Source organism: Palaemon carinicauda, chromosome 22, assembly GCF_036898095.1.
Source record: "Palaemon carinicauda isolate YSFRI2023 chromosome 22, ASM3689809v2, whole genome shotgun sequence".
Classification (NCBI taxonomy): domain Eukaryota; kingdom Metazoa; phylum Arthropoda; class Malacostraca; order Decapoda; family Palaemonidae; genus Palaemon; species Palaemon carinicauda.
The window spans coordinates 80,608,316-80,628,591 of NC_090746.1; positions in this window are offsets into that span (position 1 = coordinate 80,608,316).

The window sequence follows — 20,276 nt, forward strand, 5'->3', positions numbered from 1 at the left end:
TGGATTTCCTGAATCTTTGTAATACCCACTAAGGCAGCAAATTTTGACTATAAAAAAGTAAGTTATGATTTAGCTATTAATTTCCTCTTAAAATATTTGTTAATCCTTCGCGTGGCCCATTGATATTTTGAATAATTTTCAAAATAATAATGCATTTTTAATTGATACATATATATTCAGCTTCGCTTTCAGCTAATTAAAAAACCAATACAATTAAACTATTTTTCATAAAGACCATTCCTATTAACATGGAGCAGTAAAGTCAATTATAACACTGATATATATTAATGAATTGCCTCGGCCATAAATTATTCCATGACAACGTAATCTTACCATAGTTATCGGTGTAATATTATTTTGCTAAATTCACGCCAATATAATATTATGACTAGATTGAGTAATCTCGCGAATTTACCCTGCAATGGAACATCCTTAATTACAAAGATATATCTTCGTGCTGAGGGGACTCTTTCCCAACAAAAATTATTAAGGGAATTGTCAGTGAAACACAATACTGAATGTATTCGGTTATTGAGGAAAGTTTATTGAGTCTGAATCAGAATTTAATTATTCATTCGCATATCAAAAGCTGTCTTCGTGAAAATGAGATACACTAAAAGAAAATTTAATAAGAAAAAAAAAATTACCCTCTTTAAAAAGGAGAGCCACCGAATGTAGGCTACTACATCCCGGGGACGTTTCTCTTGCATCGTGTTAAGGCCTCCAAAAATTTATGGAGAATCATAATTTTCAAGATCCTGGGCGATTTCTCCTATTGCAAATTCTAACTTTTGATTTCTCCAAAAGGCTTTAAATCATAGGATATTAAACTATTCATATTTATCTTTTTATCAAACTTCCCTGATCTCATTTGGACAAGTAGCCCTATCGGTTACACTATTTTTACTTGCCGCCGCTAAGTTCTTAATTTGTGGGCTGGGTGATAAGGGTAACCAGGGAAACAATTAACGTTGAGAAGAGTGATAAATGAAAAGAAGGAAAATGCCTGAAACCTTGAAGAGGTTCAATCAACTTCTCATTAAGCTATTTTTCCACTAATGACACTAGGAAAACACGAGTTATTTTTTCTTTTTTACATCATCCTAATTCAAGAGGTTTTTTCGTATCTTACCCTTTTCTACAAAACAATAACGCAATCAACCTGACCCATAGTAAATCAAACCTTGTTGATAGTGATAGTATTTCAGCATTGAACACTCATTCCACAGTATAGCATATTACTTTACTCCCACGACAGTATCCCCATTTTGGATGGCTATAACAACAGTAAAGCAGTATATAGTTAAATACAATAACGGTGTTAGTTCTGTCATTGTAGGTAATAGTCTGGCTTACTAGATCCAAACAATATGCAGAATGTAAGTGATGCTCTCATCACAACTCCCATTTCCACCTGTCATTATCTAATCAAGTACATGTTGGTGTACATTTCTATGACAAAGACAATATATTCAGTATAGAAGAATTGGTGCTACCTAAATGAAATGTAATAAATTACGTCATTAATTCTGAAGATCCTCCCTTGCAATAAAATCATTCGTGGATCTTTCTGAGAGAGAGAGAGAGAGAGAGAGAGAGAGAGAGAGAGAGAGAGAGAGAGAGAGAGAGAGAGAGAGAGAGAGAGAGAGAGAGGGGGGGGGGGGAAATTGCTATCACGCTATCATATTGGTCTCCGTATTTGTTATGACGAATGAGTAATTGATATGATGACCTTGTCTAGTTAAAACTCCACTTATGCCTTAAGTATCTCCAAGGCACAAACTTTTTTTATTTCCTATGATAGATACGCATATGGAAAAAAAGCCAAACAGCCGAAGGCGTATTTTATTGTATTTCCATTACTACAACCAGAATCTAGTCACATTACTAACCTTTTTTTTTTTTTTTTTTTTTTTTTTAACAAAACAAAGGAGAGACTTTGAGCTTAAAACCAGCAACATCGAAATTAATCGAGTACATTAAGAATGTTTATCCCTGAATGCAAATGCTATTCCAGAGTATAATCATCGACATTCGTCGCGCTTTTTGCATAAAACCAACCACATTTCAAAATTTGTGTTTAGCCTGGTACTTAGCATGACTGCCCACGCTATTATCCGGATGGCCGTTGATGTTATATTACCATGTACTCTTACTTTTAAATGTGATTCAGAGAGAGAGAGAGAGAGAGAGAGAGAGAGAGAGAGAGAGAGAGAGAGAGAGAGAGAGAGAGAGAGAGAGAGAGAGTCAACTGGTGACCGTGCATACCATTAAATTGTCTAACTCAAGTTATCCGCTTAGTTAGGATTTCATAAAAAGGGCGGATTAAGCCATCAGTTATGTAACAAATTAATGTTTTGGAATGAATAGATAAAAGAAAATCTCTCTCCGGTTATATAATAATCAAATACCAATTACAGTTCTTACAACAGTAATATGTAATCGGTACTTGAATAACTGGTTTCCATTTCAGCCTGCAAGGCGAAAAACTCGATTTGGATCTTAGCAGAGCAATCCGTATATATCATAGAATACCATTTTATTCAATTGTCTGTGATGAACTATATCTACATTACTCTCCAGAAATTAACTAAATCTCAGCTATATATTTCAATAAACCCCGTAAAATATCCGTTGTATTAATAAAGAAGAAGTCCTAACAGGTACGAAGAAAAAGCATCGAAACTTGTGAAGGGTAGATTTTATATTAACCATGACCACCCATGAGACCTAAGGCGTTTAGAATCGGATACTACCTGTACATGCAAATGAATGGCGTGTTTAAAGATTTGTTTAAAGGAAATAATAAAGTTCTGCTAACAAAACTGGCAGGCTCGGTGTAAAAACGAAAGAGGTCACTAAGAGTTAAGGCAGAAAAAAAAAGAAAAAAGAGAGAGAGAGAGAGAGAGAGAGAGAGAGAGAGAGAGAGAGAGAGAGAGAGAGAGAGAGAGAGAGAGAGACGGCCAAAATTGGGGCACAAGCTTCTCTATTCAAGCTTTTATAATCAGCGAACTTTGAAGTAGAGAGATAAATTAAAGGTTTGGCTTTTGAAATAAGTGTGTAGGGTTTAATCTAACACAAAAAACTTCGTCGATAACTTGATGAATTTCAAAAATATCAATAACAGGGATATTAAATCTTCATAGCATTCAGAAGTATAATGTTACCATAGGTTCCAAATTATGATATTTAAGTATAATTAAAATGGAGAGCTGAAATTCAAGGTTCGTTTTACAGAACGTCTCTCCGTAAATTACTAAACACAAACTTTGATTCAGTACCTATAAGCAATTTTCCGAGCACACAACAAAACTAGATTGAAAAGAGAACAAACCGTGTAAAAAATAATTATTTCATTACGTTCCCCAAAAGCTACGCAATACTCCTCCTTCAAGTTATTTCTCTGAATTGTTCTTTGGCATAAATGATTATAGTTCTTGGAAACTCATTAAGTAGGAGAATTCATAATGAGGTCTGGAGGGAAATTTATAGTTATTGCTGTCCTTGTCGTATTGAGGATGACACAAAAATATGTTTCCGATTCTTCTAATCCTGTAGTGTCCCTTTATTAATTCGCTAATGATTAAGTTCTGAGGATACGCTCGTCATGTGCCACCTGTCCTGATTTGTACACACACTAGTGTATGTATGTATGCATGTATGTATGTAGATATGTGTATATATATGATATATATATATATACATATATATATACATATATATACATATATACACACACACACACACACACACACACACACATATATATATATATATATATATATATATATATATATATATATGATTTTGGGACACAAACCCAGCTACTGAGGCGGGGGGGGGGGGGGGGGGGGCAAGCCAGCTAAGTTAACTTGGTGCCAGTCTCAAGCCCGGGTAAATGGGGAGGGTTGGCGGCAGGAAAGGCATCCGGCCATGAAAATTTAGCCAAAACCAATATGGACAGAAGAGAAGAAGCTGGATGTGGCAGGGATGAGAATGTTGAGATGGATGTGTGGGATGACAAGAAGAGATAAGATACGGAATGAGGTAATTAGGGGTACCACAGGAGTTAGAGAACTATCAGATAAGATCCAAGAAAGTAGACTGATGTTGTATGGTCATGTCATGACAAGAGATGAACAGTATACTGGGAGGAGAGTAATGGAAATGGAGGTGCAGAAAACGAAAAGGAGAGGGAGACCAAAGCGAAGGTGGATGGACTGTTTCAAGGATGACCTTCGATCAAAGGGATTAACCGGCGATGAAGTGTGGGACAGAGGTAGATGGAGAATGCTGGCCAAAAACATCGACCCTACATAAAAGTGGGAAAAGATGCAGACAAAGAAGAAGATTCTGGGACTCAACTTCTCTCTAATGCAATTTACATTAAAGGTGATTGCCTTAGTGACATCAATGTGTTTCCTATAGGAATGCTCATATTCTCTCAGCTTCTTCAGGTTTTCAAGTGTAAGCCTTTGATTAAAGAAACAATGACCTTTCCTATTCTTCATTTATTCTGTTCACAACAGCACTGCCTCAACAAAACTGTCTTTATGGAGTGATTATCCTTTTGTATATGAAGATTATTATTAATTTTGACATTATATTTTATACGAATTAAAAAAATAAAAAATGAAAAAATGAAAAGGTGAAATGTTTATAATAAAAAGAGGTTAATGGCTTACAATATACTTATATATACATAGACAAGCACGCACACATAGACGCACGCTAGGACCTACACCATTAAAGAGATTATGAGTAATGCTTTCTGCTTGAAGGAAGTATAATTATAATCCCGTTGAATATTAAATGTTGGCCCTTGGATAGCAATGCTTACAGCTTCAGCTTTTTTACGTCTGCCTTAATTGTTCTCCTCATGAACAATTTCAAAATCACAATCTCTGTTAAACCTCATATATAAAAGGAATTGTAAACATATGATAAGCAATAGTCAATTAATGAAGACAGTACGAGGATTCCTGTATGAAACACTGACGCCACTAAGGCAATCGCCTTCAAAGTAAAATATATATATATATATATATATATATATATATATATATATATATATATATATATATATATATTGTACAAAGTATTACTAAAATAAAAGCTGAGATGAATCATTATAAAGGGACCGCTTCAATATAAATTAACATCAATAACAAACAAACAACGGCAAAAAATAAACGCAATTATCTCTCTCTCTCTCTCTCTCTCTCTCTCTCTCTCTCTCTCTCTCTCTCTCTCTCTCTCTCTCTCTCTCTCTCTCTCCTTCCCATATCATCAAATTCAGTGTGATATATCAACACTGTGACAAAGTAATAAACCTAATGATGAATTATCGCAATTACTATAATGAACTAAAAATTCTGATGGTGCTTTTGGAAAAACTAGTTTGAGCATTTTTCTATATAGTTAAACAGAAACCCTTATTAAATTGATAACTTAAATATTTGAAAAAAAAAAAAAAAATACTTTTGCACCCTTTTTGTAAGTCTAAATTATATCCAGCAAAGTGACATTGGAATTAATGAAGCAAGTGGCCATAATGCCGTTTTATTCACATCATATGTAAAAAAAAAAAATGCCAATTTAATATAGCGTGTATCTGGAAGGGTACAGTTGAATTTTATTTTATTTCGTTCGACAATATTATTACGTTTAAAAGAGTGGCACGACGTGATTTTGAAAGACACACATTAATGCCGTAACCACTTAGTTTACGAAAATAAAGATTAATTTTATTAACATTAAGGGGAAAATATTGATATTAGAAAGAAAACGTAAAAAATTGGGAAATCCCCAGAAATGCTATAATTATGTGCACCGAAAGATACACCAGTAAAACATACAAACACATGGGATTCTTAGCTCATAAACTAGGTAAATTTAATCCAGGTCAAAATCTTTGCAATCAGAGGTGTTTATTATTCTTACAGAAGAAAGGATTCAAATTGTAAAAAAACAACCGGTTCTTCTTTGTCTACATCTTTTCCCGAAGAAGAACCGGTTGTTTAGACAAAATTGTTTATTATTCTTACAGAAGAAAGGATTTTATTCGTAAGGAAACAACCGGTTCTTTTTTGTTTAGACGAAGAAGAACCGGCTGTTTCCTTACAAATTGAATTCTTTCACTTTTCTTCTGTAAGAATAATAAACACCTCTTATTGCGAAGATTTTGAGGTGTTTATTATTCTTACAGAAGAAAGGATTCAACTTGTAAGGAAACAACCGGTTACATATGATATTTCAAGAGAATGTTATATAAAGCATATGCCAGAAAGAGGCTCCAAAAAGTAGCGTTTTATGCTGAAAAATAATGATTCAGACAACAGAAATCCTTCGAAGAAAATGTGAAGAATCGAGGTCAAAACGAAGAATTTCAAGACATCTGCCATCCTATAATTCTTGGCGTAAAAAAACAAAGTTTTACATTCAACAAAGGCCATCTCGGTATCAAACAACATGCCTTGATTGTAATGCTTATACTTGTTCTAAATAGACGAATATTCCCTTTCAACTGCCGTAGAATTAGTGTCTTACAACAAAACCGATACATACTTTTTACCATACAACTAAAAACACATTGAAAAATCTGTTTTCCTGATAGTCAGTTCCAGACTTAAAAAAAAAAAATTCACCTTTTGCTGAAAATAGTGCATATTTAAGTACATTTCTAAATGAGAAGATAAACTTAACTTGAAAATAATACAGGGAAACGTAAAAATAACAATACGGTGCCAAAAAAAAATTAAAAAAATAAATAAAAAAAATGAGTGACGAAAGCATGGAGCGAATGTTTCAACCACGGGGTTGTTGTTTTTCTTTTAAAATGGCAATATAATATAAGTACACATGTGTGTGAAAACGTGATTGTATTACAGTAATATATATACATTCGTGTGTATGTATGTATATATATACATACATATATATATATATATATATATATATATATATATATATATATATATATATATATATATATATAATCTTATAAAACCTGTGAAAAAGGTTTATTTTTGCGTATTAAATGGTAATGTTAAGATTAATATATTGTAATGATTTGTAACTCAAAGATGTTATTTTATTCTACAATAACATCGAAAATCTCATAGTCGTCGGATGTCTGTATTGTGTGATATTCCTTCACGAATTTTCATTTGAATTTTATAGAAAACGGGTCTAGGAGTTATACAGTAAGTAGAGGAGGGGGAACGAGTCAAGCAGAGACTAATATAGCCAATCTCTGAGTAACCATTTGTTTTTTTTACCAATTAGTGACACCTGCTTTGCCCGGACCTTTTAAACTTCATTTTATAAGGTGCCGGACATTAGAGGAAGACAAAAACTTCTTGGAATATCGAATATCATTAGAAGCTGTGTTCCAGATTATCTTCTTTTTCATCAAAAACTACGTCCTGGAATATACTTCAAAACTGGTAAGTTTCTTCGTCACCTGTCTAACTCGCTTTATGGTCTTATAAAGCTAAGACTTGCACCTTCGTACGAAATTATGTACTGTGATTATGTTGTGAATCTTGTAAAATATCGTAAATACTCTCATTTAATCTTTAATATGTTTATTGTTATGTTTGCTGACTATTACTTTCTATCGCTGTTACTGTTTTACTATTTTTTTCACGATAAATCAATTATTAAGGTAATAAGACATTGAAGTAGATATAACATAATCTACGTTTTAGTATAGCTGAACTATATATATATATATATATATATATATATATATATATATATATATATATATATATATATATACATATACATATATATATATATATATATATATATATATATATATATATATATATATACAGACAGGACAAAATATTTCTTTAAAGATTAAAATGTTATTTGAACAGGTATACGTATGACACTGATGAACTGGCAAATCGAGAGCTTACTACAAAGCTTTCACGCCCTTACAATCTTACGGGGTCTACGAGAGAGAGAGAGAGAGAGAGAGAGAGAGAGAGAGAGAGAGAGAGAGAGAGAGACTTTGCATCCAGTTGAATATTTTGGATCTAAAGTAGCATTACGGAGTCAATAATCTAAAAAATATCTTATCTTTTGTCGATATGGAAGAAATTTCTGATAAAGACACATTTAAAGAAATGTACATGAAAAGGGGTGCCTCAGGTAACTAACCCATTTCCATGTATATTTTTCTTTCGTTTCAGTTCCATCTACACATTCAGGCAAGATTTTCATTCTACATTTCATTAATTTCTCCTAAGAATTTGGTGCCTTTACCCCTAGCATAAAAATTCCTTCCATCTAACGAATGGTCACATAGCGTTTTCTTTCTTTACTTCGTTTAGTATTCAATAAATGACAACAATAAAATAGAACTGCATACGAGATTTACTTCATGTAAACGTAATCTTTGGAGAAATCATATAAAATCTGCTTAACAACAGTTGGAATTTACTTTTGTTTTTATTATTTTTCGCTTAATGAGTTTTCGTATCTATATAATAAGATCATTACTTTTAAACTGGTCTGTTAATCTGCTAGGAATGTCAGTAGAGTTTAAAGAAACCAGATGTTTGTATTTAGAACAATACTCGTAAACTATGTTGACTATCTCTTTAATAAAACTTTACTCTATATCACTCAACTCTAAAAGTATGATAATTTTTTTTTACTAAGGAACTTTCTAGTTTCCCTGCATAGTTACGATGTTATTGTAAATTTTTCCGGTATTTATTAAATTCTGGAAATAAAGAAAAGCAAAACTAAATAATATACAGATAATAATTATCAAGAAATCTCAATGGGCAAGCGTCTCAAAGAAATTATTAATAAATGCTTCAAATTACTGGCAACAGAAGATTTATGTGTTCCAGCAGTAGATTTTCCATTACTGTACTGTGAGTAATTAGAAAACTTTCTGATTCTGCGTTGGTAATATTTACTAAAAGGAAAAAAAATACTGATAAAAATTATTTTTTATATATTACGAAAAAACGTAATTAGATAAATGTTCACAATTATAGAAAAAAAGAACCTTTAAGCTTAGGGTTTAGAAAGGTCCTTGCAATTGAGAAAATGGTTGCAAGCACACCAGGCTTACAACTTCATGCATTGTAAATTCAATGCATGTAAATGGAAAGTTCTCACCTTCTGGAGTCTAAGAGCAGTTCAGTAAAATGAAAAAAAAAAAGGTGTTCTCGTTGACGGAATATTCATCTGCATTGGGGGAAGAATGCAAAGCCATAACTCTAAAGCCCTAAAACAATAGAACACTTGGAAAACGAAACAAATTTCAATTCAGTTCGACCCATTTTCTTTTCATTATTTAGTCACTTATTTTTAATTGTACTGGACTAGATATTGAAATTCTATGATAAAATATATAAAATAGATAATCAATTGGAAAATTTGTAGTTATTAGAATATAATTATTACATGCTTTATAATATGATACAAATATTTTAGCAGCTGCAAGTAAACAACTGTTTGACAAAAATAATTTTTCTTATTTTTCTTTCATAAAGAAAATTTTATTTTAGCCATAGCAACGATTGCAGATACCTAAAGATCTTTAAGCATCGCTTCAACTCTGAATTCATAATATCATTTCAAGTTGAAAAGAAAATTCCATCGATATGGTAACTTTAAAATACCTTTCGATGTTTGAAGTCTTCAGAAATTCTTTAATCTAAACAAAATGTTTTACTTTTAATAATAACTATCACACACACACAAAGATTTTGATGCCCCCCCCCCCTTTCTTACTGCTACTTTCATTGATGAATATAGCTATACTGTACAACCTTGAACTGAAAGGAATGATAGACAGAATTTCATAATCTAATAGCCTATTCAAATGGAAAGACGAGTAAGCAAAGAAATTTATAAAACAGAACTTTTGGTGTTATTCTTCCGGTATTCACGTTCCTGGTCTTGATACTATTATTATTATTATTATCATTATTATTATTATTATTATTATTATTATTATTATTATTATTATAATATTAACAACAACAACAACAACAACAACAACAACAACAATAATAATAATAATAATAATAATAATAATAATAATAATAATAATAATAATAACAATAATAATATTATCAAGACCAGGAGCGAGGATACCGGAAGAATAAGACCAAAAGTTCGGTTTTATAAATTGCTTTTTTCGTGCACCTTTACCTGGCAGATGATTTGCTAAAGGAGAGCAAACTGTGTTAGGCTCTTAGACTAACGAAAGAGAAATGCCAAAGTAGGTAGGAATCATAAGAAAAAAAGTCACTATGTATAAGGTAACTGGAAGAGTTAAGACTAAGATTATACAGGTAAGGATGTGGCAAGAGAAAACCTGTGACAAAAACAAATGACTCTAAAATTTAATTTTGAGGTCTAAATATTTTCCACGATGGTTTTAGAAAAACAAAAAGGGGTAATAACTTATTGTAAATACGTTTTCATGCGCTAAATTTCCTTTCATCTTTTGAAGATTATAGTGCCTTATCAAAACAGCATATTGAGAACATTCAGTTATAAATACCCAAAAGATAAAATAATATAATAAAAAGTAGCCCGTGTTCTAGATGTATAATTTTTTAATTGGCCAAAGACTTGAACGTATATGTATAAAGAACTAATCAGCATAAAATTAAATCTCAAAAGTGTATAAACACCGCTCAACAATGTCCAAAGATCTATTAACCGGTGAAAAGCCGACAGAGTAAACTAATCAATATTTTCACTTTAACCCCAAAATAAATATCTTGGATTTTACGTCCACTACCTGTATAATAGGCCGAAATTCTAAATTAACTCAAGACAGTTTCTGATTGACCCTCCATTATCCTAGTTTCTGAAATCTTTCTTATCTGAGGTCATTTAAGGTCTCGAAGGTCCCATATTCTGTATTAATAGGATGCATCTGTGGTTTCATTGTAAGTTTGACGAGATCACGAAGAAGAGAGTCCTATCTCCAATAAAGCCTTAATTTTTTCTTTGGTGGCTGACTACATACAGATAAACACAAGCACCCTTGCCTACCTATCCACCCTCACACAGAGATATACATATTGCTTTTTGAGTAGGGATATCTTACCTCCGTGAAAGGGTTTGTGTATCGACATGATTAGCAAAACTATCTAGTGAGGGTTACTCATAAAGTTAGTTTGTTGTGAGCGATCACACTAAATTTTCCCACCATCACCAATCCGCAGTGGCCAGCGTGGTGATGAAAATTGGTCAAACCCCAGGCATGAATAAGGTCCTGTATGAGGCCTTTGTCCTGCAGTGGACTAGAAACGGCAGCATTTCTTGTTGTTGTTGTATATACATACATAAATACACACACACATACACACACACATATATATATATATATATATATATATATATATATATATATATATATATACACACACATACAAAATATGAACTGGGGAAAAATCAAATTGGAAATTGATGAAAGCAAAAGCTCCCCAAGGCAACATCATCGCCATTTGTTGCAGAATAAGTCAACACTCGACTCGATTGGCAACTATTCAGACCAGTGAGGCGACGCAAAAGGTGTACTCTTCCTTTCGTGATGAAAGTGGAAACTAAATTTCTAGAGGAAAAGACGTAATGTTCTCTATGGCAATCTACACATATCCTTTTGAGAAAGTGGCAATACACATGCTTTTCATTGTTATGTTCACTATTTATTCGCTGTCATTAAATGGGAAAATAGCTCAATGAAACTTCCCAGATAACATGTGGTCCTTAACATGTTCAGTGCAACCCTCTTGACAATTATTATGTCTTTATGCAGATATGGTACGCAGTCTGAAAGTGCATGATAAGATATTTTGCTTTATTTCAAGTATGTACGTCATTTTTTTTATATAAACCTAAACTATTAATAATAATAATAATAATAATAATAATAATAATAATAATAATAATAATAATAATAATAATAATAATAATAATAATACGTTTCCCGACTACCCGATTACACGAGTGATTCAGTTCCTGTTGTTGACCGTCGGTTTGAGTCCTTGAGTTTCCCTTGAATTTTCGCTTTCTGATATAGGATTTTGAGCGTTTTCTTTTTTATTCTATTCTTTTGACGTGGTAGTTTAGTAAATATATAGTTGATTGACAGTATGCACAGAAAACCTTCTTTTTTTTTAAGCAAAATCATTGAAACAGGGTGACCCCAAAAAATTTCTACCTCATACAGGCTCGAACCCAAGCCACTTCAAATGAAAGGCAAGGTCGCTACTAATCGTGCCACCAGAGGCTTAAAAGGAGTCGTTGTAGTGAACGATGTGGTAACATCCCTGACTGGTGTACGCCAGACTGGGGTTCAAGTCTCGCTCAAACTCGTTAGTTCCTTTGGTCGCTGCAATCTCACCATCCTTGTGAGCTAGGGATGGGGGAGCCTATAGGTCTATCTTCCGAGCCATCAGCAGCCATTGCCTGGCCCTCCTTGGTCCTAGCTTGGGTGGAGAGGGGGCTTGGACGCTGATCATATGTATATATGGTCAGAATCTAGGGCATTGTCCTGCTCGATAGGGCAATATCGCTGTTCCTCGTCCCCGCCATTCATGAGTGGCCTTTAAACCTAAGTGCTAATTGCATCTCACGATTACTTGGTGAGATATCAGTCTCATACCAGCGAGGTGTCCCCGACCTCCGACCCACCAGGTGACACAATTCATAGCCTTTGATTTGAATTACCCCTAATGAATCAATGTGGATGAAAATCAACATAATATCGTGCTAAAATAGAAATAAATTTCTGCCTCCTACTTGGAGTATATATGGGAGAAAGGAACACCTCTCACTGATGGAGAATTTGTTAAAGAACCCCAGATAAAATGAGCGTCTGCTTTAACAGGAACGTGGTCTTTGGAATACTCATAATGAGACGTGTTTTCAACTTCATCTGAGAAACATGCTTTTGAAATATTTAATTTTAGCTTTACATGAAAGTAATGATATTTTGGATGCAGGATAACTGATATTTATCTGTGGTATTGGCAAAACATACCAAATTGTGTAAGATTTAAGTGTCCTACGAAGGTTGAAAGGTACAATGGCAGACATTCCCTATTTGAATTATCTGTGACAGAAAAACTTGATATAAGTTGGGCTAAGCTGAAAAAAAAAAAAAAAAAAAAAAAAGAAGCGCAATAAACATGATGGGAAGTGAAGCGGGGTCGTTCGCTAAAAAAAAAAAAAAAAAAAAAAAATAAATAAATAATCGGCACTGAAGTTGTTTATGCTAATGTCACACTTCCTATAAAGTGGCATTACATTTTCCATACATAGACACTTAAAAGTTTAAAGGCTCATGAATGGCAGGGGTAAGGGACAATGACATTGTCCTATCGAGTAGGACAAAGCCCTAGAGACTGCCCATATATACATATGATCAGCGCCCAAGCCCCCTCTCCACCCAAGCTATGACCAAGGAGGGTCAGGCAATGGCTGCTGATGACTCAGCAGATAGATCTGTAGGCTCTCTCAAACTCCCTCTCATTAGATCACAAGGATGGTGAGGTTACAGCGACCAAAGAAACTAAATAATTTGAGCGGGACTCGAACCCCAGTTTGGCGATCACCGGTCAGGGACGTTACCACATCAGCCACCCCACCCCATTGCAGTAAATTCCTTAAATTTTAGGTCATGAATGTCGTCGTATCAAGCGTAAATTTCTTCAGACGCAATGGTTCACATAATCAGTAGTTTCAGGCTTTTTTTATCGGAATTAGATTTAGGAGAATGAGGATATACTGTACCATACCTAAGTAAGGTGACTAGGCAAAGAAATCGTTCTCAGACCTGGTATGCACTTTGCTATGACATTGAAATATTTTAAACAGAAAAAGGAAAGTTTCAAGAAATATTTTCAGATCTGGACTATGGTTTTTGCTTAGCTTTCTTGTCTGATAATACAAATCATCTGATTACTTTGGACATAAGACTGCAAGGCAAAGGAAAGTTACATCTCAAGAAAAAAATGTAACGAGCAATAAAATTCCTAAAACAACTAAAAATTGATTCAAGGACATTCATGGTCATATAGTAGAAATACAAATTTTCAGAACCATTTCAGTGAATCACTCCAAGTTCCAGGAATTTATCAAATGGAAATAATTGATTTGCAAGCCAAAGATACACTGAAAACCATTTTGTAAAACCGCCTTTTGGAATTGTATTTCCTTATACCAGATGAATATTTGGAATATTTGCTATGTTTACAGTTTCTGGTATAATGTTAAACTAAAGTTTTCAGAAAGGAAACTAAGCTTACTGGTGAGGATCTTCACCAAACTTTGAGGGTCCCTGTTGCAGATATTGAAATTGCTATTACTAAGCTTGCAAGTAAAATACAAAATAAAAAACATAGTCAAAGCTGAGCTAAATAGGATCTTCTTTTTGGTCGTTATGTTTTCCTTAAAAAATACAGCACTATTAACTTTTTTTTATAACAGTAACTACAAGTATAAATCAACAACCAGTCCAGCTCCTATAGCTAAGGTATATAGAATAAGAAAATTAACTTTCTTCGGTAGTGTGGATGATTCTAATATGCGGCCCTCATCTAAATTTGGAAAGTTAACGTGGCCCTTTCATGCAAAATGGTTGAGGACCTCTCTCCAAGACATTTTATATTCTTTTAACGCCACCCCGTGCAGTTTGAAGCCTCTCCGAAATAGGTTCTTAACCTTGGCCCTGTGAAATCCAAGGTTAAGTGGTTTTTTATGGGGGGAAATCTTATTATCTGATTTTTTTTTTTATTTACCATTATCGGAAAGTGACCATGATTAAAGATGAAAATTTTTCTAAGGAAAAGAAGCCCCGAATATAATGACCAACTCTATTCGATCTAAAATTCAAAAAGGTTCATAGGAAATGCCTCTTCCACAGATTCCTCGAAATAGAAGATCGTGAAATTTGATACTACTACTATTTGCTCTGACCAACGTGTAATTTTAAATCTCGCTTTTTTTTTTCAATCGGCCAGTCCCTGCCACGTTCTGAGAAAAGACAATTGAAGGTAAAGATATAAAATAGAGTTAAACATAAATACTTTGTTTATAAGGATTGCTTATGAAAAAAACTTGGTTTGAGAGAAATGGGGAACATATTATTTTTGAGAGGGTTTTTTTTTTTTTTTCAGAAAGGAAAGTTTAAACACCCTTTCTGTACAGAAATTTTGCATAATTCATCTAAGACTAAAGACTAAAGCAGGCTTCTGGCTGGATAACAATAAGTTTGGGGACTTACTACCCTTTAGCCTATTTCAATCCAATAACAATATGTGAATAATTATAGTTTTCTTTCAAAGAAATGAGCGAATTACGATAAATTATGGAAAAGGGAAAACAAAAGAGCGTTTACAACGATAGCCGTCATTTGAATTTAAAATACCAAATAAATTACCCAGTATCTAAGTATTATTGTTGAAATAAACCACCATATAATATACAATTTTCATAGAGTGCCTATCGTAATTTAGGGGAACTGTCTCATATCCTACTTCAATGATATTGAGAAATTACATATACTGATAACTGATTGCGCTGAATGTAAAAAAAAATTATCCGTGTATTCAAACTACTGTATTAATATTGAGGTTCAAACACTGAAAACGGGAGTAAGGCCATAGAAATGACTACAGTATAAAATAAGAAAAAAATATTTTTCAAAAATAGTGATACTCTGATATGTTCAAAGACTAGAGATGCTTTGATCCTCGTGCGGGGTACCAGCTATTTTGACAAGGATTACTTTGAACTCTGCAGCACAATATCAGAAACAGAAACGAGGACGAAAAAAAAGGAAAAAAGGTATCACTGAATATTTATAGGAATTTCCGGGGAGCATCTAAAAAGTAAGTGGAATGTATGCACGCCCTGCAACAATAAAGCCCCGCAGAAAAGACTAGTTTCATCGGAAAAAAAAGATTGTACATGCAGCGTAAATAACTATCAAAGACCCAAATGCATATAAGTGGCGCTGCCATAAACATCTATCCACAAAAATAGGACGTGACCAAATTCCAAGGCAAAATAAGAAACGCCGATGAATAAAATAAGGTTTGTTTGGGTTTTATAGACATTATCTTTATACCTCTGTTAATAATCTAAGATTTAAACAAGATTTGTGTAAATTCAGTGACTACTTTCCACTTGGTAAGGTTAGAATGGACTTTTTACCTATGGTAAGCAGCTCTTCTGGGAGAAAGATACTACAAAATAAAACCATTGTTCTCTAATCTTGGGTAGTGCCATAACCTCTGCACCGTGGTCTTCCAGTCTTGGGTTATTTCTTGCTGGAGGGTAAACCAACCCACACTATTCTTTCTGGTACCTTATTTCCTTTCCTCACTTGGGATTATAGCATCCTGCTTTCCCATCTATGGTTGTAGCTTAGCTTATAATAATAATAATAATAATAATAATAATAATAATAATAATAATAATAATAATAATAATAATAATAATAATGTCTATAGCTACTGATAACGACGTTTAATGACCATAAGGGGATAATGAATTAAGTATGATTAGTAGTCAGACATAATGCTACTGTTCCCGCCATCTAAATGCATTGCTAAGGCTCATCAGACCAATTCCGGATTTACCTGTCACATAAGGACCTGGATCTGTGGAGATCTATTGTAAGGCATGTCACCGCTGCCTTAATAAATTGAGATGTAGAGCGTGATTCTGCTTCAGGCCAGTGATCCTTTGTTAACACCCATTCTCCAGACAATTCGCTTGCTGGCAAGGGTTTCCACGTTAGTTGGTTGCATTTTTTATATCTTTAAGGTTGACTCTGCTTAGTCTTTGTATCACTTCTTAGGGGCAACCGGTCTTCTGTGGTCGTTTTTAAGCTGTCCGTATAATATTTTTCGTTAGAGGTCTCAGGCATATGAGTAATTTGCCTTCTTTAATGCCGCTTATTACGCTCAAAACTGCATACAATTTTGGAAGCTTTGCATGGTACTGGATAAGCTGTTAGATAAGAGTATCAACGAGCTATTCGTCAACCTCGGTATAATGGTTCAATAAGGTATGGAAAGGCTTAGTCTCGCAGATAAGAATCTCGGTCCGTTCTTTGAGAATAGTTGTGTTATAAAGTGTGCCGACTGGAGGGATTAAGTTTTCCTTTCGGCCCTCTTTGGATTTTCTGGCATTATAAAAGCCTTCCAATTTTTTTTGGGTCAGCAAAAACCTCCATTTTCCTTAGCTCTTTCTACCCACCAGCAGTTCTGTAGCATATCTATGTGACTTTGTGTCACTGGCTTCAGCTGCCTCCAGCTTTGGGTTAGTGCAGACGAGAGGGGATTTGCAAGATATACCTCATTTCCTATTTGTCTTTGTTCATTTAACTGCTGTATGGAGCCAGATATCTCACTAAACAAGTTTACAGGAGAGAACTTAGTGTAGCCAATTAATCCTTCTGCAGCAGTGACTGGATCTCCCTCAGGAATGGTGATTAAGGAAGAGAGGCCCTCGCCAATTTCAGTGCAAAAATAAATAAATAAATAAACAAATGAATAAAAAAAAATAAAAATTCTTGACTCCTGTTTTCCAGCTCAGCGTAATTCACTTCCATAGACATGGGAGGCGTGTTGTATTTCAGTTAAGATCCAATTTTGAATCTTAAGGTGAATTCCACTAGTTGATGGCTTCATGAATACTCTGTCCCAAATAAGTTACATGTTATAATTACCTCATTAGTGTGGTTCTGCCTAGTTATGAAGTAGTCTAACAAGTGCCACTGCATTGGTCTGAGTTGCATCCATTTGCTCTAGATCTTGTTCTTGAGCTAGAATATTATAATTTAATAAAATGATTGTGCTCAGTACATAGGGAAATTATCTTGTGGCCATTAATATTCCAAGAGACTGTGTCAAGATTACATAGGGTACCTCTTCACAGACACTCTCTTTTTCTCAACTCCAGCATTGAAATCTTCCAACAAGATAACAGTTCTCTGTATGTTTTGTAGTACTACATCGAGTACACAGTAGAAGTTGTCTTTTGTAATTTCATCAGCTTTCAATGTTAGGGTGTAAACACTGCTGAGTTAGGAAATAGCACTTTACCGATGGGAAAAAAAAACAATAAGGCTTTCATTTATGCCTGTGGGGCCTTCAGATTTGTTTGTGATTATCTTGGTTCTTACAGCAAAATCTACACCATAAAACCTATTATTTTCCATTTGGTAAGCTTCATCAGAAGGTGCATCCTTTACCAGCTTCAGTGAAAGATTCCTCGCCTAGGAGGCGAGTCTCACTTAGCACAGCAATATCTATAATGTATCAACAAATTTATTGGCAATTATTGCAGTTCTCCTGGATGGTCCTTTAGCTTCATCAATAGCCTAATATTGAAGAGTCCTAATGTTCCAGGGACCTATGATTAGGTTATGTTTAATTTTTAAGAAACGCCAGAGTACTCGCTGTGAATATCCACAGCTAAACATCTAGATAAAAAATGGAGTAGACAATGTTTTGGGCACCATTTCTAGACCAATCTTATTATAAGAGGAAACTGTGTGGCATGTCACTAAAATATCTCGAGAACAGCTAAAAGAGTTTTGATGGAATTTGGCGGTCACGCTATCAGCTATGCCTTACAAATACATTTATACACACACACACACACGTGTATATATATATATATATATATACACATATGTATATACATACATATCTACATATATATACATACATATATACATATATATATACATACATATATATATGTATATATATATATATATATATATACATATATATATATATATATTTATGTATATATATATATATATATATATGCACATACAAATGTGTGTGTGATCAAATAATGTTAATTTGAAAGAACAATACCATTAGAATTTAAATTTACAACATATGCTATATCAAAGTTATAAAATTGAAATATAGATATCGAGCCAAATACTTGAAGGACGATGCCTAGGTTATCAAAAAAACTAAATGAGTAATGATGATCAAATAGTTTCAAATAATAATAAGATCAAATTATTCGTAGATTAAAGGTCATATTATATTAAAAAAAAAAAAAGACCTTAAACATATAATGCAATTATTTCACGGTTCAAGCTCAATTAAGTAGAAAAGAAGCTGCGAAATAAAGGATTACCCTTTACATTCCAAGTAGATAAACACTTTACTGTAAAGTAAAAAATACGCAGAGGAAGGGGAATGAAAACATGGTATTCCGAAACCAAATTCCAAATTCCCGAACAAACCGAAAAGGATAAAAATGAAACCCCAAAGCAGAGAGAGCAAAGGAAGACTGTCGACATAAAAGGAAATAGAAGAAGCATCGAAATAGCCAGGAGAAACCACAGAGCAAATTCCATGCTTCAGATGCCATAGAAGAACTAATGAAAAGGAAGAGGGAATGGAAAACGCGAGACAAAAGGACTCTGGAAATACAAATTGACAAGCAAAAGGGGAACAAGAATAGGTTTATACGAGTATGAAACAGAGAGAGAGAGAGAGAGAGAGAGAGAGAGAGAGAGAGAGAGAGAGAGAGAGAATTTTAATTCATTATGAAAATATAACGAATCTAAAAATTTCCAGACCATCACTATCAATTGTAAGGTAATTTCGACGGAATGTAACAACTGAAGCCATACAAAAAAATCCTACCATATTTCCATAAGTGCTTTATTATGACATTGTTGGGAACCAGCTCGCCAGAAAATAAAGGCGTTTAATACGGAAATAACCAATATCGTTAGTGATTATTCAATCACAGATAAAACTGAAGCCACGTCATTAAGGTTAATGTCATGGCTGGGAAAATGACATGTAATGGGAGGTAATCGCATGGAATTTTATGTATTTTAGTGGACTGATAGCACAATCAATTATATATCTGAATTTAATAAAATATGTTTTTTATAGGACCTACTCATCTTCCTTTTTTATTTGTTTATAATCCAGGGATTACAATGTATCCTGTACATTTATATCTAATCAATATCATGCTGAAAGGTTTTCCCCTATGTGTACACCTAATGTAGTTGAATTGAGATTCTACTAACAAAAGCATTTAAAAGAAATATCCTCCTGAAAGATTTGATAAGAGTTACATTCGATGTGGTCACCTAGTATAGTTTTACTTTATTAAGTTCTAATGCTATTCTGTGAACATAGACGGTAGAATAAACCTTTTCCATAATACTTACACCAACTAACAAAATAAATGATGAGTAATTTGTCCCATACTTGCCC